This window comes from Bactrocera oleae, chromosome 3, assembly GCF_042242935.1.
Source record: "Bactrocera oleae isolate idBacOlea1 chromosome 3, idBacOlea1, whole genome shotgun sequence".
Lineage (NCBI taxonomy): Eukaryota > Metazoa > Arthropoda > Insecta > Diptera > Tephritidae > Bactrocera > Bactrocera oleae.
This window is the reverse complement of record NC_091537.1, coordinates 54,520,816-54,546,002: the sequence shown is the minus strand read 5'-3', so window position 1 is coordinate 54,546,002 and position 25,187 is coordinate 54,520,816. Positions and strand designations below refer to the sequence as shown.

General features: G+C 34.7%; 4 long non-coding RNA genes across 4 annotated transcripts; 2 read left to right on the top strand and 2 right to left on the bottom strand.

Moving 5' to 3' along the window:
- Positions 1–9,818: 9,818 nt before the first annotated feature.
- LOC118681553 (uncharacterized) lies at positions 9,819–11,186 on the top strand. The gene is made up of 2 exons (XR_011395305.1): positions 9,819–10,269; positions 10,855–11,186. It is a non-coding gene; the product is annotated as an uncharacterized lncRNA (long non-coding RNA).
- An 85-nt stretch (positions 11,187–11,271) lies between these two features.
- LOC118681233 (uncharacterized) lies at positions 11,272–14,285 on the bottom strand. The gene is made up of 2 exons (XR_011395306.1): positions 11,417–14,285; positions 11,272–11,357 (listed from the first exon to the last, which is right to left on the bottom strand). It is a non-coding gene; the product is annotated as an uncharacterized lncRNA (long non-coding RNA).
- A 6,954-nt stretch (positions 14,286–21,239) lies between these two features.
- Positions 21,240–22,479, top strand: LOC138856206 (uncharacterized). Its single transcript, XR_011395304.1, has 2 exons — positions 21,240–21,562; positions 22,075–22,479. It is a non-coding gene; the product is annotated as an uncharacterized lncRNA (long non-coding RNA).
- Positions 22,143–24,356, bottom strand: LOC118681792 (uncharacterized). Its single transcript, XR_011395303.1, has 3 exons — positions 23,802–24,356; positions 23,696–23,747; positions 22,143–23,610 (listed from the first exon to the last, which is right to left on the bottom strand). It is a non-coding gene; the product is annotated as an uncharacterized lncRNA (long non-coding RNA).
- Between the last annotated feature and the right edge of the window lie 831 nt (positions 24,357–25,187).

The window sequence follows — 25,187 nt, the reverse complement described above, 5'->3', positions numbered from 1 at the left end:
TATCGAGTCCAATTTATGGTTTAACTTTCCGATCCGAGGCGAACTTAACGCCCAACACTTTCCGATAACGGTGTTGTTTTTAAGGGTGCACGACGCTCGTCTCTATTTAAGGCCTTTGCCAGGTCCGACCTGCCATCACCAATACGTTGCAGTTATTTTTTACATTGTGTTTCATAACGTTTCGCCGTCTCATTGGATAATGTTAAGAGATATGGCCCAACAATAAGAGACTCCTACATATGTGTCACGTTTGGCTTTCCTTATGCTTGATTTCAACATCTTGTCACAGTAGCAGGTCAAAAAATGATGCCACACTTCGCATTGTCACAGTACCGGATGACGACAAGCCCAATATACAAAATCTTGCAATAGAATCTGTCGATGCTCCACAAATCGTTCTGTGTAACGTTTACAAATTATGAGTGAAAATGAGGCAAAATCTCTCCAACAAACGATGGTATACCAATACCAATCAAAATCCATGTATCGTCTTGAACCTCCAACATAATTATGTTTAAATTGCATATTTATCAATCTAAAACATAATTTCTTATATTAAATATTAGTTAACTAACTATATTTGTTCACTTTTTAAAGTTATTAATTAATAATTTACTCACCTGAATTGGTTTTATTCTAGGAATGCAATTTTTCCGCAATGCTGCAAAAAATAAAAGTTTTGGTTATAAAAACAAAACACATACCACAATGCGTACCTTATTGATCGGTTTTGTGTCGCGTTTTTCAATGTATAAAGTAAAAAAAATTAATTTTACAATATAAATATAATTAATTTTACAACATATTTATAAAAAGAAGAACTCACCTCTCTAAAAGCCAAATTTGTAGCAGAGATGAAGGAATGCTCAACTCTCTCAACTATTGAATGTTCAAAAACCGGTTGTTTTAAAATATCACAAAATCACAAAAAAGGATTTTAATAGTTCCTCCATGTGTTAATCGGATATATATATAATAATTTAAATCTTAATAAATGTTGGGTGTTTTAGTTTAAATGCCCAACAATTTTTATTTTGACTGAGCTGGCTACAACGCAAAATGTTATAAAAGACGCTAATTTTGAAGCGCTCTCACACTGGAATAAGCGTCCCTTTATCCCTGTTTTTAGTGAAATTACGCTGTTTTTATTCTTCTTGAGTAGTAAATTGTATATTCGTTTTTCTTATTTTGGCATGTTTATATATATTACAATATGTTTATAATGTCGGTAGTTTTTCTCTCTCTCACCTAAGGTTTCTCCCATTCAATTGGAAATTGCAGAAAAGCCTATGTATTACTAATGTTCGTTTCAGAAGTTAAAAAGATTGGGACCAAACTGTTTAATTGTTTATTATGGTCAATCGGTTCATAAAATTTAAGTATTTTTCTTCTGCAAATTCTTTAATAAAATCTGATCAATTTATTCTGTCGCAAACCTTGTGTTCTATTGAAATCATAGCCAATCCAGATAATCTATTGTGTCATGGTGGATCGCAGATAATTTTTTATTATTTTCAATTTAGAAAAGCTTCTTTCACAACTTGCAACTGTTACCGTTAAAGTTAAAAGGATCCTGAGCACAATACTACTTGTAATATTTGGACCAAATCTTAAACCTGTTACAAATTTTAAAACATCTTGAGGAGATAAATTACTATTTAAAAACATACAAAGGACTGACAACTCCTCACAAAGTTCTAATACATTTATATCGCTTCAGTTCTAATGACTTAAAATAGCCTCGAGATTCTTACAATGTTCTAACAATTCATCATTTGGGAGTTCTCTTAAGGCATATATGTACAAGTATGTTATACAAAAAAGCAAAATGTTTACTGTGCTCAGAAATCTGGGAAAATCTTAATTATAAAGAATTTATGGCTGTATCTATAATGTGAAAAAATACTTCAATTTTATATTTTTGACGGTGATTAATGATTGGTTGAACACACTCATAAGTTAAATGCTTTTTCTTGGATCGTGCACCAGGTCTAGCCACATTTTCAAACACCTCGCAATCAATTTCAGAAGCTAAGGCTTTGGCGTCTTCAAGAACTTGAGTAAAATACTTATCTGAACGTGAGTTTTCAAAGCAATCTTTTGTATTTTTAAGTAATTTAATGACGGAAACTAAGTTAGAATCTTTACTTTGCATTAATTTACTAATACTATTTTCGCACCGAATTTAAATCCCCTTGAAAACATAATTTGTGGATTGTGGAACCAAAGTCGTTCTGACCGGCATTGTGTATTTTCGATGAGTTTTCATTGACAGTTCACACATCTATTTGTTTACATTTGTTATGTACCCTACAAGAACAGTGACGGTCATCTGATGGGTAATATGACAGTCATAGCTGAAAAAATTTTGTCAGGCTAAGAAAGATCAGCTCAGAAGCTAAGGCTTTGGCGTCTTCAAGAACTTGAGTAAAATACTTATCTGAACATGAGTTTTCAAAGCAATCTTTTGTATTTTTAAGTAATTTAATGACGGAAACTAAGTTAGAATCTTTACTTTGCATTAATTTACTAATACTATTTTCGCACCGAATTTAAATCCCCTTGAAAACATAATTTGTGGATTGTGGAACCAAAGTCGTTCTGACCGGCATTGTGTATTTTCGATGAGTTTTCATTGACAGTTCACACATCTATTTGTTTACATTTGTTATGTACCCTACAAGAACAGTGACGGTCATCTGATGGGTAATATGACAGTCATAGCTGAAAAAATTTTGTCAGCGCGCAGAACATAGTTTCTATCATTTTCTTAAGAGCCTTGTGCAAAAACTGATATAAACAAACGTATGTGTGTGAGTTTGCATCTCTCTTTAACACATGGGTATTCGGAATTGATTCACTATATATCTATACTGCTCACTCTCATGTCTTTTTCTGAGTCATTGCTGACCATAAATCCGTCATAGCTGAAAATTGTCAGTAATGACTGAAATGCTATCAGAAGTGAAAAATTCTTTTGCGCAGTAGATTAGAAAATTTTTAATTCTTTAATAACTTTCAAACTTTTAATCAAAATTAGTTATAATAATATACTTAAATATAAAAAGGAATGCAAGAAAAAATATAATAAAATATGAAAATACAAAAATTAATTTTCACTTGATGCCATCTCCTCTTCTCAATAGCTCTGCTTACGTCTTTCTCCAATCAGTGAATAGTTCTGAATTTAAAAATGCAAATGTAAATTAACAGTACTGACATATCATATGTGAGTGTATTGGCGAACCCATCAGCAGTTTCTTGTAGGGTACGTTTAGGCCAATTATGGAATGTAAACAAATTGTCAACTGACATTTAGGGCTCGCAAAATATGTCTTCATAATATCGATTAAACTAGAGCAGGCGCCGATTATAATGAGTGGAATGTAAGTTTTCAAAGGGTTTTCAGCGAAAACTGTGTTTTCATTTGACAGATTTTGTATGGATGAAAACACAAGTTTTCGCCTGACAACCTCTTTTGTCTATGAAATCACGAATTTTGTGTCGGTGCGAACATAGTATTAGAGTAATACCTCTTGCATTCTTCAAAAGAATTGACTACCTTTATCTTAAAGTGAAAAATAGCAATTATTTTTTGCACAGTATTAAAAACAATTGTAGTTTCCAGTGAGGACTTTGCCATGTCGTTTACCACTAATTTTAAAGAATGACTACTGCAAAGAACCACCAATGCCCGTGGATTGGTTCTTTTAATCCTGGCTTTAACTCCACTTTCAGTACCTTTCATATTAGATCCATTATCGTACCCTTGCCCTCTTATCCAAGTGCTGATAATTGTTCTACGATAATTTCTGTTAGGGCCAGACCTGTTGATTTCTCGATTGGTATAAATCCTAAAAAACTTTCATTTATTACAATTTCTGAATGTTCTTGAATGGTCTTGTGATTGAATAATATAAAAGGTACCTAATTATCATGGTCATCTGCTCAGTTTTACTAGCGTCTGGAGTACGATCTAAAATAATAGAATTTTTTCAGTACTCTCCTGCATAACGGGATCAAATTCGGCTAACAACTCTACTAGTATTAAAAAATTACCATTGTTATGTTGATACAGATTATCAGAAATACCTTGAAAAGCCAAGCTATTTTTAGCCAACATTTGATTGATTGAGGCAATTCGTAACAATATTCTATTCCAGTGTTCTATTTCTGATTTAATTATCCTCTGGGACACGGCGTATGACACGATTTGAGCCTACGTGAAAGTTCTACCCAAGATTTTACTGCTTTTACATGGTCTCGTGATGTCTCAAGAGATTTAAGCATATCACCTACATGACTCCAATTTTTGTAGCCATCTTCAGATAGACCGGAAGTTATAGTTGTATTGAAGATTTTACAACAAAAGCAATACAATATAAAATACAATTTTTTGCCACAGAATATGCAAGCCAATCTCTTAAAATTTCTTCACCGTTATTAAGCTTTCTCTTATAGTATCTCGAAGTAAATCTCCGACCATTGATATCTTGTGGAAATTGAAATTCATACAGTGGGTCTGGAGAACCTATTTACCAAATATATTATTTCTGTGTGTGTTAATCTATTGGGCCACGTAGCTGGGTCGACATCTACAATAGATGTTAATTCTGTAGAAACACTTGGACTTGCAATAGCACCTTCGCCTACAATAGCAGTTTCACCTGTCATAGCCTCTTCCCCTGTAATAACACTTTCACCTGTAATAGCGCTTGACCCAGAAGTAGAAGCACCACGTTCACAGATTATATTAGAGTCGGGCGTATGTTCTTCTTGAGGTTTAAGCGGAATCTCAGCTATAGCTCCGGTTTCTGGTGTGGGTTATGATGGTCTGTTTAGATCACCTTTCTTCAAAATGGACTCTAATGCCCCTGCTTGCTTTTGTCGCTCTGCGTCTTTTTCAAGTCTTCGTTTTTTATATTGGTATCTCGACAAGCGTGATCTACCGTCAGCCTTTCTGTACGGTAAAAAAATTATAGGAAATAAATTTACATACCACTTAAAACATTTTTAACATATCTTGCGGTCAATATCAAATTAGGTGTTTTCAATATTACGTTTTTTTTACGTATTACAATTTAATTTATAAAATAGATAGGTACTTACGTAGTAAATTCACATGCGCGCTTCAATATTTATATGATTAATTTTCCGCATAAAAGCACGTCACTTTTAAATTTAAGAATAGAACCAACTTGTAGGCTTAGCATATATATCACTTAAATGTATTAAAGCTTTTAATTCTGTATCAGTTATTAACGGCTACATTGTTCTCGAAAATGACGAAAATTTGTCTCTAGGGCAGAACATTTTCACTAGGTGTCTGTTAAATAAGTAATGAAAAATTAGTTTAATTGTTTGCTTATATATTATGTTTAAGGAATTTTTCTAAAATGTCTTGTTGTTCGAATCTAGCTAAAGGTTATTCCTCCGAAAGTTTGAGTGAAATCCCCTCAAACATAAAATAGACTATGAGTTGCCAGTTCAGGAATGTGAAATCGGCACAAAATTCGGATGATTTTTTTGTATCTTAGTTTCTAAGTTCTAGTCTAGTTAGTTCCTTATTTCCTCTTTAGGTATTTCTTCTTCTTAGTGCTCCACAAAATTTCAAAAGTATCGACACTTTACTCGATACCAGTATCGTATCAGATTTATAGGTACTGGGAAAAGGATCGAAACTAAACTATCGACATTGATAGGTATCAAGTACTTTTCAATATATTTTTAAAACTTGCGATTGAGTAATATCCGTAATATAAAATATTATCCGAGAAATTTCGGAGCTTAGAGTTCAGAACTTATCACTACACCATTACAACACCTCCGTCTTGCAGGGATACGAAAGTCGGTGTCTACTCGTAACGAAAATTTTGGCATAATCTTGCTAAACAGCAATTACTATCGCGTTATAATAGATACGTAATCGAGGTGTCATATATTCGGGAAGCACTATGTACATGTGCTGATATACGTGCATCTTGCGCTGCGAACTCTTAAAATTTTGTCGACATCCACAATCTTTGACGAGCATTGAGCCTCTTCTTTTGCTTCTATCTTCGTAGTCTCTTCCTCCAACTCCAACTGAAAAACATACTCGTCAACATCAATGTTTTCCGCTTCCATGGCCTACCGCAAACGTGATTGTAATTTCGACTTTACTCCATTTGTCACCGAACCACGTTTTTCCTACTCCTTTTTCAGTTGTGGAATCTTCAAATCGTCAAACTCTGCCATTTTAAAACAATTCCCTCTTTGGGATTTCTCGATAAATCGTTTACCTTGTAACTCACTCTTGAGTTCGATAGTTGGATTGTTAAATTCAAGTCCCAAATGAATGCTATTTATCTTTTTTTCTTATTTCAATAAATTTATTCGATCTTACAACTTCTAGAACTCTGTTTGCTGCATAATCTGACAGCCCTTATATAGTAGATTTTTAACAAAACTTTGCCTCAAGAGCATTCTGGCAACTAGGAATTAACTGCCTAGTTGCTTCTGGCAATTTATCGTTGATTCGATTTTGTTATATCATTCATGTTCGTCACAATATATAGTCATAGATATATATATTGTAACGGATTTCTCGATAAATTGTCTACCTGTAACTCACTCTTGAGTTCGATCACTGGATTGTTAAATAAAAGTCCCAATTTAATGGCTACACACTTATCTTTATTTCTAATTCCAACAACTTAACACTTATTGCTCGTTATTCGAGCTACCACTTCTTGCTTATGTCTCAATTGCTCTTATCACGACAACACTCTTACCAGAACTGTGTTTGCTGCACAATCCGGCAGCCCTTATATAGTAAATCTGTAACAAAACATTGCTTCTAGAACATTCTGGCCACTACGAATTCGCTAACTACTTTAGTACTAGAACATTCTGGCAACTACGAATTCGCTGTCTAGTTGCTTCTGGCAATTTATCGTCGATTCGATTTTGTTCTATCATCCATATTCGTCACAATATTGTAACGGATTTCTCGATAAATCGTCTACCTGGAACTCACTCTTGAGTTCGATCACTGGATTGTTAAATAAAAGTCTCAATTTTATGGCTTCACACTTATCTTTATTTTTAATTCCAACAACTTAACACTTATTGCTCGTTATTCGAGCTTACCACTTCTTGCTTATGTCTCAATTGTTCTTACCACGACAACACTCTAACTAGAACTGTCTTTGCTGCACTGTCCGGCAGCCCTTATATAGTAAATCTGTAACATAACATTGCGTCTAGAACATTCTCGCAACTACGAATACGCTAACTAGTTGCTTCTGGCAATTTATCGTCGATTCAATTTTGTTCTATCATCCGTGTTCGTCACACTGCCCCCCACCTAAGTCTGATCGTCCCGATTAGACATATTTGCGATACCAAACACAAAGCTTTTATGTCCCCCATCTCGTCTTCTAGGCTGGTGCTGACATCGTTAGCCGTCCTTCTCTTCTTGAAGTTAATTTCATCCGTTTTCCGGATACTCAGTTTCTGGTACATCCCTTGACTTAAAGCTGACTCGAGATTCCATTCTTGATCAGAACGTAACTCCATTAGAACACCGAATCTCGTTACCCACTTTTTGATAAATGCCTCCACCATTGGTTCAGTCTCTTGGTTAGGAATTGCGTATACTTGTGGCCATTCATTGAAATTGTCCTTGACTACCAAAACATGACTATTTCCTAATTTATTGGTGGGAATGGACCATCTTCATACACGCCTATTTCCTCAACTGGCGCACGCGAATTGTGCTGTTTCATCTGCCCATGACTCCTGGACCTTGATCCTTTAGCTACAATGTTCTCAGCATATTTCGCAATCCTTTCTATAGCTGATTGACAACCAGTCCAATAAAATCTTTGCTTCAAATGCTCCAAGGATTTCATGTCTCTCAAGTGAACTCCTCTTGGACATTTGTACTGCACGTTAAGAACATCAAGAATTCCAACCCTTGGAACAACCATGAGTACTCGGAAGGTTTGCCCATTTTCGCTTTTCCATACTCGATGCAAGCAGCCATACACTAACTTTAAACTGCTCCGTTCTGCCCAATATGATTTTGTGACTGGCCTTCCTGTAGTTATTTCTCCAATCGTTGTACATTGGTTCAACTCCATCTTATGGAATGCACCTTCCAATTCTGGATTTTCTTGCACAGAGTCATCCGTTTCAGGTTCAATTTTATGCTGATCTTCCACCTGTGATGGTATACACGCTTCCTGCTCTTCCAACTGTAAGGACACTTGTGCTGGTATCCAAGCTTTTTGCACTTCTAACTGTGAGGAACCTTTTATTAGTTCACACGCTTCCTCCTCTTCCAACTGTGGAAACACCTGCCCTGACATACGCAGTTCCAGCTCTTTCGACTGTGAGGACCCTTGTACTGGTACACACACTTCCTCCTCTTCCGACTGTGAGGACACCTGCGCTGGCATACGCCCGTTCAGTTCTTCCGACTGCGAAGACACATTTGCTGGTATACAAGCTTCTTGCTCTTCATACTGTGAAGATCCTGCTTCACATGCTTCCACCTCTTCCAACTGTGAGGATACCTGCGCTGACATATGCACGTCGAGCTCTTTCGGTGCTGAAAACTGTGCTGAAAAACGTGCATGTTGCGCTGCGAACAGCTCTTTCAAATGCGTTGACAATCGCGTTTCTAACTGCGTTGACATCTGAGACATACGTGTATCCTGCTCTTTAAATTGTGTCGACATTTGCGTTCCCATCTGCGATATTGCAGAAAAAAGCATGTTCATGTCCACCATCTTTGACGAGCATTGAGCCTCTTCCTTTTCTTCTATCTTTGTTGTCTCTTCTTCTAATTCCACGTGAAAGAAATATTCCTCAACATTATTGTTTTCCGCCTCCATGGCCTCTCTCAACCGTGATTGTAATTCAGTTTTTTATCCATTTGTCGCCAAACCACGTTGTTCCAGCTCCTTTTTCAGTTGTGGAATCTTCAGATCGTTAAACTTGGCCATTTTTAATTAATTATCTCCTTGGGAATTTATTTGACAATCCCACTTCTGACACCAATTGTAACGGATTTCTCGATAAATCGTCTACCTGTAACTCACTCTTGAGTTCGATCACTGGATTGTTATATAAAAGTCCCAATTTAATGGCTACACACTTATCTTTATTTCTAATTCCAACAACTTAACACTTATTGCTCGTTATTCGAGCTACCACTTCTTGCTTATGTCTCAATTGTTCTCATCACTACAACACTCTAACCAGAACTGTGTTTGCTGCACAATCCGGCAGCCCTTATATAGTAAATCTGTAACAAAACATTGCTTCTAGAACATTCTGGCCACTACGAATTCGCTAACTACTTTACTACTAAAACATTCTGGCAACTACGAATTCGCTGTCTAGTTGCTTCTGGCAATTTATCGTCGATTCGATTTTGTTCTATCATCCGTGTTCGTCACAATATTATTACCAAAGCCGACTGATTGGCGCTATCACACGTTCAATATTTAATGTGATATTAGGATAGTGATCATAATTGATGATTGATGGATCACGAGTAAATGCTACACGTTCAATAAATATCTCGTCAGTATTTATTGGAAATAAATCCAGTTTTTAAAACCAGTGTGTTAAATATATTTTTGCTAAGTATTTGTTTAATTTTGTCCGGGTTTTCGATGAAATGTCGAAAGAAAACTGAAGAAAAGTTTTTAAGGTTTTGAAGAAAAACAATCACAGACAGCGCTCGTTAAAAAAAAAATGTTGCAACTATTGTAAAGAATTCCCCGGATCTTAAAAAATACTAAAAAAAATTTGTATGTGTAAATATAAAATAAATAAAAATTTTTAGAAAATTAGCATTCCTTTTTATTATTTTTAATAATTTGTTCCGTCGTATCGTGAATTTACATACAAAATGTCGTTGATGTCGCGATCAATCTTTAATGTTTAACGCGCAATCCACGATCCGCGATCCGCATTTCAAAATATTTTATGATATGGCGATCCTGGATCGCGTTTAAATATAATGAAGTCGTCTTCAATTGCATCCCTACAAGCGGATATCTACTAGCAAACGTGTTAGCGACTTGTTATTGTCCACAGAGAGTGGGAAAAAAGTAACACATCGCCATTTGATATTCAATAGTTCTCTCGCTCTATCCAATCGTTATTATGTCATTTAGTTTCGTTCTAAGTTACCTTTTATATGCGTTTGTTATTTTTTGGGTAACAGAATGACATACATTGGTTATCAAATCTGTTTACAGTCTGTTGAAGGTAATAAATACTTTTGTAAGAGAGTAGGTTACCTATGTGTTATCCATAACAGAAGTATTTGTTCCCAAAATTTCGGTTAGTGATGTCGTTTTGATTAGCAGTTTGTTACCTTTAACATATAAACTTGTTAGCGTATTTGTTATATATTTGTTGGCTTTAACAAGCATAACTGTTGCCTCGATTTGTTACATAATTTATTACCTATTTGTTTCTTTTAACAAATTCGTATTTTAGCTTATCGGTTACCATCATGTTGACATAACCAATTCCAATTTTGTTAAATAAAATTCAATATTTTTTTATATTATTTTTCTTTATTTTATTGAAAAACGTATTTACTTATTATCTTATTACTAACTAATTATTCAAATTAATGAATATCTTAAATGTGTACATATTGATATATACTATGTTACACATATGTATATAGGTTAAATATAAGTATTAACACTTAAATTGTATACTTAAAGAAGTACATATAACAATATATTATATATACTACAATTATAAAGATACATGCATACAAAATATCTGGTTAAATGAGTTTAGCCTCCCTCTACATGTACACACCACTCTATCCGGTAGAAACTGGCGCACCCTACTACACATCACACCTGAGAACACCACCACACTCAGTCACCACACGACGACACGTCATACCGCCAAGCAACAAAACGGATGGTTCCCACATCAGAGGATCAACTTTCGTTTGTACACAGTGCCGCGTCAATACTACATTCAATATAGCGCGCTTCCTGCATTCGCTTGCACAATTCGACAGCTAATTTGATTCACAACGCTCCACCCGTCGACATAATTATTGTCTACCTTTTATTTTAACGAAATTATAACGAATTATTATAAAACACTGTTCTTATATGACGGAATAAATCAAAACTTATTACTTGTATAAAATATATCGAGATACGGAGCTTTTCTTAAAAATAAAGCGGCTCTAATTATAAATCAGTGGTGTGTGATCCTCCATAAATTGTGTATCTATTTAAACAATATGATTCGGCCCCTTCATCACGGTTATACACCATGTAATACATTATTTTTTCGCAGGTTTCTTGTCAAAAACTCGACTATAAAAGATTTAAGCGCCTGTTTCATTTGTGTAACATGATTTTGTTTAAAATCCTACATTTCAGCTATTACAGCATAGGAACTAACATTGGTGCGACGATTCACATCGGTCATCTGGTCATTGGTCATCTTTTGCATAGACGTTAACAAATCGCATTCGTGTTGAAATAATGTCAGGAAAACTGTTCAGGACGCCTCTGAAATAAAAAATACATAGAAAATTAAGCCATTTATGAACGAGATTGACAAGCGAGGTAGCAATTAGATTAATTACTCTAATACCAGTTAGTAGATACTGAAATATTAGCTTTTGGGTATCTTTAAGCTAGGCACAAGGTTCTTTCATTCCTTAGGCATATGTAACTAAAAAGAGACTAACTCTCGTGTCGTATTGACTGTAGAACTAAAAACGGTCTGTGAATGGTATCGAGTCCAATTTATGGTTTAACTTTCCGATCCGAGGCGAACTTAACGCCCAACACTTTCCGATAACGGTGTTGTTTTTAAGGGTGCACGACGCTCGTCTCTATTTAAGGCCTTTGCCAGGTCCGACCTGCCATCACCAATACGTTGCAGTTATTTTTTACATTGTGTTTCATAACGTTTCGCCGTCTCATTGGATAATGTTAAGAGATATGGCCCAACAATAAGAGACTCCTACATATGTGTCACGTTTGGCTTTCCTTATGCTTGATTTCAACATCTTGTCACAGTAGCAGGTCAAAACATGATGCCACACTTCGCATTGTCACAGTACCGGATGACGACAAGCCCAATATACAAAATCTTGCAATAGAATCTGTCGATGCTCCACAAATCGTTCTGTGTAACGTTTACAAATTATGAGTGAAAATGAGGCAAAATCTCTCCAACAAACGATGGTATACCAATACCAATCAAAATCCATGTATCGTCTTGAACCTCCAACATAATTATGTTTAAATTGCATATTTATCAATCTAAAACATAATTTCTTATATTAAATATTAGTTAACTAACTATATTTGTTCACTTTTTAAAGTTATTAATTAATAATTTACTCACCTGAATTGGTTTTATTCTAGGAATGCAATTTTTCCGCAATGCTGCAAAAAATAAAAGTTTTGGTTATAAAAACAAAACACATACCACAATGCGTACCTTATTGATCGGTTTTGTGTCGCGTTTTTCAATGTATAAAGTAAAAAAAATTAATTTTACAATATAAATATAATTAATTTTACAACATATTTATAAAAAGAAGAACTCACCTCTCTAAAAGCCAAATTTGTAGCAGAGATGAAGGAATGCTCAACTCTCTCAACTATTGAATGTTCAAAAACCGGTTGTTTTAAAATATCACAAAATCACAAAAAAGGATTTTAATAGTTCCTCCATGTGTTAATCGGATATATATATAATAATTTAAATCTTAATAAATGTTGGGTGTTTTAGTTTAAATGCCCAACAATTTTTATTTTGACTGAGCTGGCTACAACGCAAAATGTTATAAAAGACGCTAATTTTGAAGCGCTCTCACACTGGAATAAGCGTCCCTTTATCCCTGTTTTTAGTGAAATTACGCTGTTTTTATTCTTCTTGAGTAGTAAATTGTATATTCGTTTTTCTTATTTTGGCATGTTTATATATATTACAATATGTTTATAATGTCGGTAGTTTTTCTCTCTCTCACCTAAGGTTTCTCCCATTCAATTGGAAATTGCAGAAAAGCCTATGTATTACTAATGTTCGTTTCAGAAGTTAAAAAGATTGGGACCAAACTGTTTAATTGTTTATTATGGTCAATCGGTTCATAAAATTTAAGTATTTTTCTTCTGCAAATTCTTTAATAAAATCTGATCAATTTATTCTGTCGCAAACCTTGTGTTCTATTGAAATCATAGCCAATCCAGATAATCTATTGTGTCATGGTGGATCGCAGATAATTTTTTATTATTTTCAATTTAGAAAAGCTTCTTTCACAACTTGCAACTGTTACCGTTAAAGTTAAAAGGATCCTGAGCACAATACTACTTGTAATATTTGGACCAAATCTTAAACCTGTTACAAATTTTAAAACATCTTGAGGAGATAAATTACTATTTAAAAACATACAAAGGACTGACAACTCCTCACAAAGTTCTAATACATTTATATCGCTTCAGTTCTAATGACTTAAAATAGCCTCGAGATTCTTACAATGTTCTAACAATTCATCATTTGGGAGTTCTCTTAAGGCATATATGTACAAGTATGTTATACAAAAAAGCAAAATGTTTACTGTGCTCAGAAATCTGGGAAAATCTTAATTATAAAGAATTTATGGCTGTATCTATAATGTGAAAAAATACTTCAATTTTATATTTTTGACGGTGATTAATGATTGGTTGAACACACTCATAAGTTAAATGCTTTTTCTTGGATCGTGCACCAGGTCTAGCCACATTTTCAAACACCTCGCAATCAATTTCAGAAGCTAAGGCTTTGGCGTCTTCAAGAACTTGAGTAAAATACTTATCTGAACGTGAGTTTTCAAAGCAATCTTTTGTATTTTTAAGTAATTTAATGACGGAAACTAAGTTAGAATCTTTACTTTGCATTAATTTACTAATACTATTTTCGCACCGAATTTAAATCCCCTTGAAAACATAATTTGTGGATTGTGGAACCAAAGTCGTTCTGACCGGCATTGTGTATTTTCGATGAGTTTTCATTGACAGTTCACACATCTATTTGTTTACATTTGTTATGTACCCTACAAGAACAGTGACGGTCATCTGATGGGTAATATGACAGTCATAGCTGAAAAAATTTTGTCAGCGCGCAGAACAAAGTTTCTATCATTTTCTTAAGAGCCTTGTGCAACAACAGTTATTATTTCTTTAATAACTTTCAAACTTTTAATCAAAATTAGTTATAATAATATACTTTAATATAAAAAGGAATGCAAGAAAAAATATAATAAAATATGACAATACAAAAATTAATTTTCACTTGATGCCATCTCCTCTTCTCAATAGCTCTGCATACGTCTTTCTCCAATCAGTGAATAGTTCTGAATTTAAAAATGCAAATGTAAATTAACTGTACAGACATATCATAGGTGAGTGTATTGGCGAACCCATCAGCAGTTTCTTGTAGGGTACGTTTAGGCCAATTATGGAATGTAAACAAATTGTCAACTGACATTTAGGGCTCGCAAAATATGTCTTCATAATATCGATTAAACTAGAGCAGGCGCCGATTATAATGAGTGGAATGTAAGTTTTCAAAGGGTTTTCAGCGAAAACTGTGTTTTCATTTGACAGATTTTGTATGGATGAAAACACAAGTTTTCGCCTGACGACCTCTTTTGTCTATGAAAACACGAATTTTGTGTCGGTGCGAACATAGTATTAGAGTAATACCTCTTGCATTCTTCAAAAGAATTGACTACCTTTATCTTAAAGTGAAAAATAGCAATTATTTTTTGCACAGTATTAAAAACAATTGTAGTTTCCAGTGAGGACTTTGCCATGTCGTTTACCACTAATTTTAAAGAATGACTACTGCAAAGAACCACCAATGCCCGTGGATTGGTTCTTTTAATCCTGGCTTTAACTCCACTTTCAGTACCTTTCATATTAGATCCATTATCGTACCCCTGCCCTCTTATCCAAGTGCTGATAATTGTTCTACGATAATTTCTGTTAGGGCCAGACCTGTTGATTTCTCGATTGGTATAAATCCTAAAAAACTTTCATTTATTACAATTTCTGAATGTTCTTGAATGGTCTTGTGATTGAATAATATAAAAGGTACCTAATTATCATGGTCATCTGCTCAGTTTTACTAGCGTCTGGAGTACGATCTAAAATAATAGAATTTTTTCAGTACTCTCCTGCATAACGGGATCAAATTCGGCTAACAACTCTACTAGTATTAAAAAATTACCATTGTTATGTTGATACAGATTATCAGAAATACCTTGAAAAGCCAAGCTATTTTTAGCCAACATTTGATTGATTGAGGCAATTCGTAACAATATTCTATTCCAGTGTTCTATTTCTGATTTAATTATCCTCTGGGACACGGCGTATGACACGATTTGAGCCTACGTGAAAGTTCTACCCAAGATTTTACTGCTTTTACATGGTCTCGTGATGTCTCAAGAGATTTAAGCATATCACCTACATGACTCCAATTTTTGTAGCCATCTTCAGATAGACCGGAAGTTATAGTTGTATTGAAGATTTTACAACAAAAGCAATACAATATAAAATACAATTTTTTGCCACAGAATATGCAAGCCAATCTCTTAAAATTTCTTCACCGTTATTAAGCTTTCTCTTATAGTATCTCGAAGTAAATCTCCGACCATTGATATCTTGTGGAAATTGAAATTCATACAGTGGGTCTGGAGAACCTATTTACCAAATATATTATTTCTGTGTGTGTTAATCTATTGGGCCACGTAGCTGGGTCGACATCTACAATAGATGTTAATTCTGTAGAAACACTTGGACTTGCAATAGCACCTTCGCCTACAATAGCAGTTTCACCTGTCATAGCCTCTTCCCCTGTAATAACACTTTCACCTGTAATAGCGCTTGACCCAGAAGTAGAAGCACCACGTTCACAGATTATATTAGAGTCGGGCGTATGTTCTTCTTGAGGTTTAAGCGGAATCTCAGCTATAGCTCCGGTTTCTGGTGTGGGTTATGATGGTCTGTTTAGATCACCTTTCTTCAAAATGGACTCTAATGCCCCTGCTTGCTTTTGTCGCTCTGCGTCTTTTTCAAGTCTTCGTTTTTTATATTGGTATCTCGACAAGCGTGATCTACCGTCAGCCTTTCTGTACGGTAAAAAAATTATAGGAAATAAATTTACATACCACTTAAAACATTTTTAACATATCTTGCGGTCAATATCAAATTAGGTGTTTTCAATATTACGTTTTTTTTACGTATTACAATTTAATTTATAAAATAGATAGGTACTTACGTAGTAAATTCACATGCGCGCTTCAATATTTATATGATTAATTTTCCGCATAAAAGCACGTCACTTTTAAATTTAAGAATAGAACCAACTTGTAGGCTTAGCATATATATCACTTAAATGTATTAAAGCTTTTAATTCTGTATCAGTTATTAACGGCTACATTGTTCTCGAAAATGACGAAAATTTGTCTCTAGGGCAGAACATTTTCACTAGGTGTCTGTTAAATAAGTAATGAAAAATTAGTTTAATTGTTTGCTTATATATTATGTTTAAGGAATTTTTCTAAAATGTCTTGTTGTTCGAATCTAGCTAAAGGTTATTCCTCCGAAAGTTTGAGTGAAATCCCCTCAAACATAAAATAGACTATGAGTTGCCAGTTCAGGAATGTGAAATCGGCACAAAATTCGGATGATTTTTTTGTATCTTAGTTTCTAAGTTCTAGTCTAGTTAGTTCCTTATTTCCTCTTTAGGTATTTCTTCTTCTTAGTGTTCCACAAAATTTCAAAAGTATCGACACTTTACTCGATACCAGTATCGTATCAGATTTATAGGTACTGGGAAAAGGATCGAAACTAAACTATCGACATTGATAGGTATCAAGTACTTTTCAATATATTTTTAAAACTTGCGATTGAGTAATATCCGTAATATAAAATATTATCCGAGAAATTTCGGAGCTTAGAGTTCAGAACTTATCACTACACCATTACAACACCTCCGTCTTGCAGGGATACGAAAGTCGGTGTCTACTCGTAACGAAAATTTTGGCATAATCTTGCTAAACAGCAATTACTATCGCGTTATAATAGATACGTAATCGAGGTGTCATATATTCGGGAAGCACTATGTACATGTGCTGATATACGTGCATCTTGCGCTGCGAACTCTTAAAATTTTGTCGACATCCACAATCTTTGACGAGCATTGAGCCTCTTCTTTTGCTTCTATCTTCGTAGTCTCTTCCTCCAACTCCAACTGAAAAACATACTCGTCAACATCAATGTTTTCCGCTTCCATGGCCTACCGCAAACGTGATTGTAATTCCGACTTTACTCCATTTGTCACCGAACCACGTTTTTCCTACTCCTTTTTCACTTGTGGAATCTTCAAATCGTCAAACTCTGCCATTTTAAAACAATTCCCTCTTTGGGATTTCTCGATAAATCGTTTACCTTGTAACTCACTCTTGAGTTCGATAGTTGGATTGTTAAATTCAAGTCCCAAATTAATGCTATACATTTATCTTTTTTTCTTATTTCAATAAATTTATTCGATCTTACAACTTCTAGAACTCTGTTTGCTGCATAATCTGACAGCCCTTATATAGTAACAAAACTTTGCCTCAAGAGCATTCTGGCAACTAGGAATTAACTGTCTAGTTGCTTCTGGCAATTTATCGTTGATTCGATTTTGTTATATCATTCATGTTCGTCACAATATATAGTCATAGATATATATATTGTAACGGATTTCTCGATAAATTGTCTACCTGTAACTCACTCTTGAGTTCGATCACTGGATTGTTAAATAAAAGTCCCAATTTAATGGCTACACACTTATCTTTATTTCTAATTCCAACAACTTAACACTTATTGCTCGTTATTCGAGCTACCACTTCTTGCTTATGTCTCAATTGCTCTTATCACGACAACACTCTTACCAGAACTGTGTTTGCTGCACAATCCAGCAGCCCTTATATAGTAAATCTGTAACAAAACATTGCTTCTAGAACATTCTGGCCACTACGAATTCGCTAACTACTTTAGTACTAGAACATTCTGGCAACTACGAATTCGCTGTCTAGTTGCTTCTGGCAATTTATCGTCGATTCGATTTTGTTCTATCATCCATATTCGTCACAATATTGTAACGGATTTCTCGATAAATCGTCTACCTGTAACTCACTCTTGAGTTCGATCACTGGATTGTTAAATAAAAGTCTCAATTTTATGGCTTCACACTTATCTTTATTTTTAATTCCAACAACTTAACACTTATTGCTCGTTATTCGAGCTTACCACTTCCTGCTTATGTCTCAATTGTTCTCATCACGACAACACTCTAACCAGAACTGTGTTTGCTGCACAATCCGGCAGCCCTTATATAGTAAATCTGTAACAAAACATTGCTTCTAGAACATTCTGGCCACTACGAATTCGCTAACTAATTTACTACTAGAACATTCTGGCAACTACGAATTCGCTGTCTAGTTGCTTCTGGCAATTTATCGTCGATTCAATTTTGTTCTATCATCCGTGTTCGTCACACTGCCCCCCACCTAAGTCTGATCGTCCCGATTAGACATATTTGCGATACCAAACACAAAGCTTTTATGTTCCCCATCTCGTCTTCTAGGCTGGTGCTGACATCGTTAGTCGTCCTTCTCTTCTTGAAGTTAATTTCATCCGTTTTCCGGATACTCAGTTTCTGGTACATCCCTTGACTTAAAGCTGACTCGAGATTCCATTCTTGATCAGAACGTAACTCCATTAGAACACCGAATCTCGTTACCCACTTTTTGATAAATGCCTCCACCACTGGTTCAGTCTCTTGGTTAGGAATTGCGTATACTTGTGGCCATTCATTGAAATTGTCCTTGACTACCAAAACATGACTATTTCCTAATTTATTGGTGGGAATGGACCATCTTCATACACGCCTATTTTCTCAACTGGCGCACGCGAATTGTGCTGTTTCATCTGCCCATGACTCCTGGACCTTGATCCTTTAGCTACAATGTTCTCAGCATATTTCGCAATCCTTTCTATAGCTGATTGACAACCAGTCCAATAAAATCTTTGCTTCAAATGCTCCAAGGATTTCATGTCTCTCAAGTGCCCTCCTCTTGGACATTTGTACTGCACGTTAAGAACATCAGGAATTCCAACCCTTGGAACAACCATGAGTACTCGGAAGGTTTGCCCATTTTCGCTTTTCCATACTCGATGCAAGCAGCCATACACTAACTTTAAACTGCTCCGTTCTGCCCAATATGATTTTGTGACTGGCCTTCCTGTAGTTATTTCTCCAATCGTTGTACATTGGTTCAACTCCATCTTATGGAATGCACCTTCCAATTCTGGATTTTCTTGCACAGAGTCATCCGTTTCAGGTTCAATTTTATGCTGATCTTCCACCTGTGATGGTATACACGCTTCCTGCTCTTCCAACTGTAAGGACACTTGTGCTGGTATCCAAGCTTTTTGCACTTCTAACTGTGAGGAACCTTTTATTAGTTCACACGCTTCCTCCTCTTCCAACTGTGGAAACACCTGCCCTGACATACGCAGTTCCAGCTCTTTCCACTGTGAGGACCCTTGTACTGGTACACACACTTCCTCCTCTTCCGACTGTGAGGACACCTGCGCTGGCATACGCCCGTTCAGTTCTTCCGACTGCGAAGACACATTTGCTGGTATACAAGCTTCTTGCTCTTCATACTGTGAAGATCCTGCTTCACATGCTTCCTCCTCTTCCAACTGTGAGGATACCTGCGCTGACATATGCACGTCGAGCTCTTTCGGTGCTGAAAACTGTGCTGAAAAACGTGCATGTTGCGCTGCGAACAGCTCTTTCAAATGCGTTGACAATCGCGTTTCTAACTGCGTTGACATCTGAGACATACGTGTATCCTGCTCTTTAAATTGTGTCGACATTTGCGTTCCCATCTGCGATATTGCAGAAAAAAGCATGTTCATGTCCACCATCTTTGACGAGCATTGAGCCTCTTCCTTTTCTTCTATCTTTGTTGTCTCTTCTTCTAATTCCACGTGAAAGAAATATTCCTCAACATTATTGTTTTCCGCCTCCATGGCCTCTCTCAACCGTGATTGTAATTCAGTTTTTTATCCATTTGTCGCCAAACCACGTTGTTCCAGCTCCTTTTTCAGTTGTGGAATCTTCAGATCGTTAAACTTGGCCATTTTTAATTAATTATCTCCTTGGGAATTTATTTGTCAATCCCACTTCTGACACCAATTGTAACGGATTTCTCCATAAATCGTCTACCTGTAACTCACTCTTGAGTTCGATCACTGGATTGTTATATAAAAGTCCCAATTTAATGGCTACACACTTATCTTTATTTCTAATTCCAACAACTTAACACTTATTGCTCGTTATTCGAGCTACCACTTCTTGCTTATGTCTCAATTGTTCTCATCACTACAACACTCTAACCAGAACTGTGTTTGCTGCACAATCCGGCAGCCCTTATATAGTAAATCTGTAACAAAACATTGCTTCTAGAACATTCTGGCCACTACGAATTCGCTAACTACTTTACTACTAAAACATTCTGGCCACTACGAATTCGCTAACTACTTTAGTACTAGAACATTCTGGCAACTACGAATTCGCTGTCTAGTTGCTTCTGGCAATTTATCGTCGATTCGATTTTGTTCTATCATCCGTGTTCGTCACAATATTATTACCAAAGCCGACTGATTGGCGCTATCACACGTTCAATATTTAATGTGATATTAGGATAGTGATCATAATTGATGATTGATGGATCACGAGTAAATGCTACACGTTCAATAAATATCTCGTCAGCATTTATTGGAAATAAATCCAGTTTTTAAAACCAGTGTGTTAAATATATTTTTGCTAAGTATTTGTTTAATTTTGTCCGGGTTTTCGATGAAATGTCGAAAGAAAACTGAAGAAAAGTTTTTAAGGTTTTGAAGAAAAACAATCACAGACAGCGCTCGTTAAAAAAAAAATGTTGCAACTATTGTAAAGAATTCCCCGGATCTTAAAAAATACTAAAAAAAATTTGTATGTGTAAATATAAAATAAAAAAAAATTTTCAGAAAATTAGCATGCCTTTTTATTATTTTTAATAATTTGTTCCGTCGTATCGTGAATTTACATACAAAATGTCGTTGATGTCGCGATCAATCTTTAATGTTTAACGCGCAATCCACGATCCGCGATCCGCATTTCAAAATATTTTATGATATGGCGATCCTGGATCGCGTTTAAATATAATGAAGTCGTCTTCAATTGCATCCCTACAAGCGAATATCTACTAGCAAACGTGTTAGCGACTTGTTATTGTCCACAGAGAGTGGGAAAAAAGTAACACATCGCCATTTGATATTCAATAGTTCTCTCGCTCTATCCAATCGTTATTATGTCATTTAGTTTCGTTCTAAGTTACCTTTTATATGCGTTTGTTATTTTTTGGGTAACAGAATGACATACATTGGTTATCAAATCTGTTTACAGTCTGTTGAAGGTAATAAATACTTTTGTAAGAGAGTAGGTTACCTATGTGTTATCCATAACAGAAGTATTTGTTCCCAAAATTTCGGTTAGTGATGTCGTTTTGATTAGCAGTTTGTTACCTTTAACATATAAACTTGTTAGCGTATTTGTTATATATTTGTTGGCTTTAACAAGCATAACTGTTGCCTCGATTTGTTACGTAATTTATTACCTATTTGTTTCTTTTAACAAATTCGTATTTTAGCTTATCGGTTACCATCATGTTGACATAACCAATTCCAATTTTGTTAAATAAAATTCAATATTTTTTTATATTATTTTTCTTTATTTTATTGAAAAACGTATTTACTTATTATCTTATTACTAACTAATTATTCAGATTAATGAATATCTTAAATGTGTACATATTGATATATACTATGTTACACATATGTATATAGGTTAAATATAAGTATTAACACTTAAATTGTATACTTAAAGAAGTACATTTAACAATATATTATATATACTACAATTATAAAGATACATGCATACAAAATATCTGGTTAAATGAGTTTAGCCTCCCTCTACATGTACACACCACTCTATCCGGAAGAAACTGGCACACCCTACTACACATCACACCTGAGAACACCACCACACTCAGTCACTACACGACGACACGTCATACCGCCAAGCAACAAAACGGAGGGTCCCCACATCAGAGGATCAACTTTCGTTTGTACACTGTGCCGCGTCAACACTACATTCAATATAGCGCGCTTCCTGCATTCGCTTGCACAATTCGACAGCTAATTTGATTCACAACGCTCCACCCGTCGACATAATTATTGTCTACCTTTTATTTTAACGAAATTATAACGAATTATTATAAAACACTGTTCTTATATGACGGAATAAATCAAAACTTATTACTTGTATATAATATATCGAGATACGGAGCTTTTCTTAAAAATAAAGCAACTTTAATTATAAATCAGTGGTGTGTGATCCTCCATAAATTGTGTATCTATTTAAACAATATGATTCGGCCCCTTCATCACGATTATACACCATGTCATACATTATTTCTTCGCAGGTTTCTTGCCAAAAACTCGACTATTAAAGATTTAAGCGCCTGTTTCATTTGTGTAACATGATTTTGTTTAAAATCCTACATTTCAGCTATTACAGCATAGGAACTAACATTGGTGCGACGATTCACATCGGTCATCTGGTCATTGCTCATCTTTTGCATAGATGTTAACCAATCGTATTTGTGTTGAAATAATGTCAGGAAAACTGTTCAGGACGACTCTGAAATAAAAAATACATAGAAAATGAAACTTTTTATGAACGAGATTGACAAGCGAGGCAGCAATTAGATTAATTACTCTAATACCAGTTAGGAGATACTGAAATATTGGTTTTTGGGTATCTTCAAGCTAGGCACAAGGTTCTTTCATTCCTTAGGCATATGTAACTAAAAAGAGACTAACTCTCGTGTCGTATTGACTGTAGAACTAAAAACGGTCTGTGAATGGTATCGAGTCCAATTTATAGTTTAACTTTCCGATCCGAGGCGAACTTTACGCCCAACACTTTCCGATAGCGGTGTTGTTTTTAAGGGTGCACGACGCTCGTCTCTATTTAAGGCCTTTGCCAGGTCCGACCTGCCATCATCAATACGTTGCAGTTATTTTTTACATTGTGTTTCATAACGTTTCGCCGTGTCATTAGATAATGCTAAGAGATATGGCCCAACAATAAGAGACTCCTACATATGTGTCACGATTGGCTTTCCTTATGCTTGATTTCAACATCTTGTCACAGTAGCAGGTCAAAAAATGATGCCACACTTCGCATTGTCACAATACCGGATGACGACAAGCCCAATATACAAAATCTTGCAACAGAATCTGTCGATGCTCCACAAATCGTTATTTGTAACGTTTACAAATTATGAGTGAAAATGAGGCAAAATCTCTCCAACAAAAGATGGTATACCAATACCAATCAAAATCCATGTATCGTCTTGAACCTCCAACATAATTATTTTTAAATTGCATTTTTATCAATCTAAAACATAATTTCTTATATTAAATATTAGTTAACTAACTATATTTGTTAACTTTTTAAAGTTATTAATCAATAATTTACTCACCTGAATTGGTTTTATTCTAGGAGTGCAACTTTTCTGCAATGCTGCAAATTTTCTGTAACAATAAAAGTTTTGGTTATAAAAACAAAACACATACCACAATGCGTACCTTATTGATCGGTTTTTTGTTTTTATAAAGTAAAACAAATTAATTTTACAATATAAATATAATTAATTTTACAACATATTTATAAAAAGAAGAACTCAGCTCTCTAAAAGCCAAATTTGTAGCAGAGATGAAGGAATGCTCAACTCTCTCAACTATTGAATGTTCAAACACCAGCTATTTTAAAATATCACAAAATCACAAAAAAAGGATTTAAATAGTTCCTCCATGTGTTGATCGGATATATATATAATAATTTTAATCTTAATAAATGTTGGGTGTTTTAGTTTAAATGCCCAACAATTTTTATATTGACTTTTCTGGCTACAACGCAAAATGTTATAAAAGACGCTAATTTTGAAGCGCTCTCACACTGCAATAAGCGTCCCTTTATCCCTGTTTTTAGTGAAATTACGCTTTTTTTATTCTTCTTGAGTAGTAAATTGTATATTCGGTTTTCTTATTTTGGCATGTTTATATTACAATATGTTTAGAATGTCGGTAGTTTTTCTCTCTCTCACCTAAGGTTTCTCCCATTCAATTGGAAATTGCAGAAAAGCCTATGTATTACTAATGTTGCCCTTTAACTAAAGGAACAATAAACATTTTTCATCAAAATCGTTTCAGAAGTTAAAAAGATTAGGACCAAACTGTTTAATTGTATATTATGGTCAATCGGTTCATAAAATTTAAGTTAAGGTTCAAACGGTACGTATAAAAAACAAAACACAACACAACAAAAGATTTGTTTTTAAATTTAATACTGTTACTACAAAACAAATCAGTTATTTTTTAAAATAATGAAACCAAAAATTAAACATTTTTTCAGAGAATATTTAATCCCACCTCGTAATTATAGTAATTTTCTTCGCACTTTTTGTTCTGCAAATTCTTTAATAAAATCTGATCAATTTATTCTGCCGCAAACCTTGTGTTCTATTGAAATCATAGCCAATCCAGATAATCTATTTTGTCATGGTGGATCGCAGATAATTTTTTATTATTTTCAATTTAGAAAAGCTTCTTTCACAACTTGCAACTGTTACCGATAAAGTTAAAAGGATCCTGAGCGCAATACTACTTGTAATATTTGGTCCAAATCTTACATCTGTTACAAATTTTAAAACATCTTGAGGAGATAAATTACTATTTAAAAACATACAAAGGACTGACAACTCCTCACAAAGTTCTAATACATTTATATCGCTTCAGTTCTAATGACTTAAAATAGCCTCGAGATTCTTACAATGTTCTAACAATTCATCATTTGGGAGTTCTCTTAAGGCATATATGTATGTACAAGTATGTTATACAAAAAAGCAAAATGTTTACTGTGCTCAGAAATATGGGAAAATCTTAATTATAAAGAGTTTATGGCTGTATCTATAA